Source organism: Ambystoma mexicanum, chromosome 10 (assembly GCF_040938575.1).
Source record: "Ambystoma mexicanum isolate Mex_15411 chromosome 10, UKY_AmexF1_1, whole genome shotgun sequence".
Taxonomy (NCBI): Eukaryota; Metazoa; Chordata; class Amphibia; order Caudata; family Ambystomatidae; genus Ambystoma; species Ambystoma mexicanum.
In genome coordinates, this window is record NC_090932.1 from 1,489,274,919 (window position 1) to 1,489,280,203 (window position 5,285).

A 5,285-nucleotide genomic window follows, 5' to 3' on the forward strand; every position below is an offset into this window, starting at 1 on the left:
CTAAAGGGAAGATTAGAGAGCAGATCCTCACGGGTGTTCGGGAGAGCAGTTTCCTTGCCTCTGGCTGTTCTGAAGCCAGACTGATGGTCACAGAGACAACAAACAGATTCAGTGTGGTGAGTAAGCTGGGAGATGGCCTTTTCCAGGAGTTTGCCCAGGAAAGGAGTGACAGAGATCGGCAACAGTTTGCTCGGCAGGTAGGATTTGCAGAATGCTTTTTACAGAGGGGGTGCACAAGGGAGTGCTTGAGAAGAGAGTGGAAAGATCCAGTGGCGAAAGAGTGATTGTAAAAATCATCCACGCATGGAGCAAGGGTGTCAATGTTGTCCCTGATGGTTCTGGAGGAGCAGCGGAGCACCTGTTTGGATGACACTTTTATAGATTAGACTTGTCTAAAAACATTGTCAGGTGCTGTCAGAGAGAAAGAGGAGAAAGGAAGAGGAGAGGGAGAGGAAGCCAGGGGCGTGGGGGTAGGCGAGGGTGGTAGAGGGAGAGGAAGAGGAGAGGTAGGCAGGATGTTCTGAGTTTTAGTGGTGAAGTGAGAAGCCAGAGCCGTACAGAGGGCCTGGGAGGGAACAGGTGAGGTGGAGACTGCAGAAGGATTAGCCAGCTCCTTGCAGATTTTAAAGAGTTTGGCCATGTTGTTAGAGGCCGCAGAGACACATGCTTGGATGTGGGCTCTCTTCTTGGACAGGACAGAGAGTCTGTATTTTCTTTAGAGCAGCCGGCAGGTCAGTTTGTCAGATGATGCGACTGAAGCCCTCCACGTCCCCTCAGCCACCCTGCACTTGCATTTCAGGGTGGCCAGGTTGGAGTCATACCAAGAGCTGCTCTTGGCGGTAGGCTTCAGACGGATTCTCATGACAGGGGCAAGGATGTCCAAAGTGTTGAAGATAGAAAGAACGAGAGGGCTGTGTGAGAGTGTGAGTCTGCCGCAGGAGTAGGAGAGGCAGAGAAAGTAGAGGCAAAGGCATCCACTGACACACGCTTCATGGGCCGAATGACCGAGAAGGTAGGTGGCAGTGCTGAAGTGGGCTTTGCCTGAGTGACAGTTTCAAGTGAGAGGTAAGAAGATAGTAGTGGTAGTAACAGGAAGAAGTAGCAGTAGAGGAAGAGAAGTAAGAGTGTCAGGGAGTGGGAGAACAGGAGTAGCTAGTGGTAAGGGTATATGGAGAGAGAGAGAATAACAAGAATAGCAAGAGGCAAGGAAGTAGAGTGAGAGGAAGGAGGGAAGAGAAGATAAAAACGGAAGTAGACGTAGAGGGATAGTTTCAGGTAAGATCGATAGTGAGAACTGGGGTAAGAAGAGAAGTTAAGACCAGGGTGGAGGTGGAAAGGTAGAGTGAGATATCAGAGGAACAGTAGCACAGTGGGAGAAGAACATCAGTTGAGACTAGGGTAGAAAAGGGTCAGGAAAGAACATAGGTGAGAGACAGAAAAGTGATACCGGGAGGAAGAAGGCACTGTCTCCAACTCCCTAAGACTACTAAGCAGGATAGGTCAGGCAAAGCTAGAAGACCCCCAAGGGAGATAGTTAGCCCATGTCCTAGGGAAGTCATACTTTGCTCCAAAAAGAGTTAAAGACAACAGGTGACACCAATCGATAGTGCTAACATCCATTAAGGATGCCTGGACTAGAGGGGAGGGTAATGGCCAGGGTTGGTGAGAGAGAGGGAGGTCTCTAGTGCCAATTCCCCAAGAACATGCTTGTCCCTGAGAACTACCCGATAACCCTTGGCCCAAGCTATTTGTAAAGTCCTAATAAACACCCTTGGACTTACTACCAGAGTCAGCATGGTTATTTGGGGCGGGCCACCCCGTCACAACTGTTTCTCTGGCAGTTTCACCAGAGACTGAGTTTGCCAATGGCTGATTTGAAGTTAATTAGGAGATCTGTTTATTTCTTGAAGAAGCATGCATCATATCCTAGGGGCAGTATTCAGCTAGTAAGGTAATTGAGAAGTTGTGGGCCTCTGACTGGAGTGTTTGTTTAGAGGATTTTACTTAGGCACTGTTTCCAGGGCCCAACTGCATCCACCTTACTAGGGTCCCCATATTTCTTTTTGAGTGTACCATACATTTCATCTAGGGCAGGGTGATATAACTCTCAGAATGTGAGCAGGGTGGTCAGAAGTTACAGCAAATATTTTCATAGATACAAAAGATCTTCCACACAACATATTCTTAGATAATCTCGCTATAGGTACGGCCAAGCGAAAAATCAGTAAGTAAAACTCTGTAAGATAAATGTGGAAATCAAGAAAAAATAGTCTCAAATCTATACATGTTTTTAGCAGTCCTAGAACATCTTTTAAGGGGATGGAGAGAACTAAATAAACAAGGCCTTTTCTATCTTTTCAGAAATGGAGGGATAACAGTTCAGTGGAAGTCAATGAAACCAAGACTTGTGTAGAAGCTGTATTCATGCAGAGATAGTCTCACCTTTTGCGGAAAGTACTAAGAGTTGAAGTTCCAATGTTCCAATCCAATCAGAAGGTTGACAGAACCTTGGATCCAAAAAGAGGATCCACAGATAAGAATCAAGATGAAGAAGCGCTCGAGCAACACATAGAGCTGCAGTGCATCAGAGCAGGAAAAGATGTACACAGCTCCCTCTGTACTGTCCCAGGACCTGCAGCCTCTTTTGTTGCACTGCCCCTGACCTCGGATTCTTTTGCTGCTTTTTTGTACTCTAGCTTAACATTCATAGTATCAATTGTTTGTGTTTAAATAATCATCTTTGCTGCACACCTGTAAAGATTTCAAAATATCTGCAGGAGCTTCACGCTTTGGTCCCTATGTAATCTTCAATCATTCACCCAGCAAAGGAGGACCCGCATTTTAAATGACAGCATGCTTGTGCAAGTGGGATCTGCAGATATGTCTTGTCCATGAAGACTGTGCAAATGGCTATGCATCAATAAACACAGAAGCCTGACTCACCGATCACCAATAGAGTTGTGGAAAAGGCGGACAAGATGTTATTTAAAAAATGTACACCGTTATGTAATATGTATTTTTGTACATAAAGCAGTTTCTCCCTCAAATTTGGTTGCCTCATAGGGCTGTCAATGCAAAGCACTCCACCAGAGGACAAAACCCTTCCAACTGAGGATTTCAGTACTACTGCCCAAGCCCTTGTAATTTCCCACTTCGAAGGAGGGACCACCTCCTCACTGGCTTCCCAGCCACCCACTTGGATGCCCTTAGGGCCGTTCAGCATTCCTCATAACATGGTTTACATTAAAACCTTAACACAATTTACCAACAATTTATCATAACCAATTTCATTAATTTACACTCATTAAATCACTTACAAATTTAATTTGATTAACCTCATAAAATGACTTGCAAAAAGGAAAATGATAAAACTGTATAAAATCTCAAATATTAAAATCTTAAATCGTCAATTGCCCACCTCTCCAAGATTTTGCATACAATTTAATTTTTCTTCCAAGATTGGAGTTTGACTTATATAACAACTTTATGTGCAATAAGAAGTTGCAAATAATATACATTTAGAAGAATAATCTAAAGATAACCTTCCCCAAAGCCATTCCCAAGGGAATAGGATTGAATCCTGGATATATCTCCCAAAATATTTCATTCGTAGGGCCTGCAGCTTTATACACTCCACACACAAATGAAAAAGGATTTCATCACCTAACACACAAAACTGAGAGAGTGGATTTTCCTAGCCCTCTACCTTCCATTTCACACGATTTGCAGAAGTGGGTAAAAGTGGCGTGCCCAGACTCTTTTGAGTGGGGTGGCACAAGTGGAGCATTAAGTACGAGCGCACACACAGATAATCACAGTTTAGGATAATGGGGTGGCCCCTGGGGTGGTCAATCATATTCCAGGGGTAGCACGTGCAACCCCAGGCCACTCCCTGGACACGCCTTTGGTGGGTAACATATTTAATCAAAACCTAAGAATTGACTTTGTGAATTTCCAGGATGGATATCTCATCAGATACCTTGCCATGGTGCCCTGCTTATGCTTACATTTCAGCAGGTCTCTGCATCTCTTCGGGCGGTTAACTTTCTCACAGGTAAGGCACCAGTCTTGTTTTCAAAGGCTCCTTTTATCACTACCCAGTGATTCCGATATTTCTACCAAGCTCAGGTCCATTTTCTTTAGTTGTACGTCACTGGTAGTTGTAGTTACTACCGGTTTTGTTATTTTGGAGGAGTTCACACCAAAGTCACTGAACACAGAGTATGCCTGGGGATTCATGAATTTGTTGCAGAGCTGGATTTTCTTCCATAGCATTTTAGTATTTAACTAGCTGATATACCCGGCGTTGCCCAGGCTTTCATTCCCTCATAGGTAGAGGTAACTGTGCAGAATTTGGTGCAGATTGGTGAAATGGTGTGGAATTGTACAAGGAACAACGCTTTGCCAATCCACAAACCCACAAACAAATTCTGACTTTTGCTGAAATCTGGGGAAAGGGGTGGGATGTCCAGATGTCATGTAGCCAGTAATGTCCGGAGGGTCCTAACATGCGACTCTGCAAAACTTGGTGCAGATTGGTGAAAAGATGGGGAATTGTATAGGGAACATACGTGAAACCACAAACCCAGTGACTTTTGCTGAAATCCGGGTAAAGGGGTGAGGTGTCCAAAAGTCACATAGCTTGTAATATTCAGAGGGTCATAACAGGTGGCGGTGCGGTGCAGATGGTATAGGGAACATACGCAAAGCTACAAACTCACACCCAAATTTGCACTTTTGCTGTAACCCGGGGAAAGGTGTCAGGTGTCCAGATGGCATGTAGCCAGTAAAGTCTGGAGGGTCCTAACAGGTGACTGTGCAAAATGTGGTGCAGATTGGTGAAACAGTGTGGAATTGTATAGGGAACATACGCAAAGCCACAAATCCACACCCATATTTTCACTTTTGCTGAAATCCAGGGAAAGGGGTGGGTTGTCCAGATGTCATGTAGCCAGTAATGTCTGGAGGCTCCTAACAGGTGACTGTGCAGAATTTGGTGCAGATTGGTGAAACTGTGTGGAATTGTATAGGGAACATACGCGAAGCCACAAACCCACACCTACATTTGCACCTTTGCTGAAATCCAGAGGAAATGGTGGGGTCTCCAGATGGCATGTAGCCAGCAATGTCCAGAGGGTCCTAACAGGTGACTGTGCAAAATGTGGTGCAGATTGGTGAAACAGTGTGGAATTGTATAGGGAACATACACAAAGCCACAAACCCACGCATTTTCTCTTTTATATATGTAGAAAATAGATGAGGTTAATCCAAGCTTGTAGCGTAAT